The following is a 319-nucleotide window of genomic DNA, read 5'->3' on the forward strand; positions in this document are numbered from 1 at the left end:
GGAGCGGTCCCCCCCAAACGTGGAGCCGAGGGTCCCCGTCATCACCCTCGAGCTGTCTGAGGACGGGGACCAGAGGGCGCCTGAGAGATGGATGGTGGAGGCCCCCTCTGCCCAGCGTACCGGCTGGGAGTCCGGGGACCAGGGCCATGCCACCGAGGCCCGCAGTCCTTCCCCGGGACCATCACCCTCGAGCTGTCTGAGGACGGGGACCAGAGGGCGCCTGAGAGATGGATGGTGGAGGCCCCCTCTGCCCAGCGTACCGGCTGGGAGTCCGGGGACCAGGGCCATGCCACCGAGGCCCGCAGTCCTTCCCCGGGAC

The 319-nt window shown here is 71.2% G+C and overlaps 1 protein-coding gene across 1 annotated transcript in view; it reads left to right on the forward strand.

Moving 5' to 3' along the window:
- Positions 1–319, forward strand: part of PCNXL2 (pecanex-like 2 (Drosophila)) — a gene marked incomplete at its 5' end in the record, with an annotated part of 58,560 nt that overhangs the window by 7,976 nt on the left and 50,265 nt on the right.

This window comes from Myotis brandtii, unplaced genomic scaffold (assembly GCF_000412655.1).
Source record: "Myotis brandtii unplaced genomic scaffold, ASM41265v1 scaffold1026, whole genome shotgun sequence".
In the NCBI taxonomy this organism is placed as follows: Eukaryota; Metazoa; Chordata; class Mammalia; order Chiroptera; family Vespertilionidae; genus Myotis; species Myotis brandtii.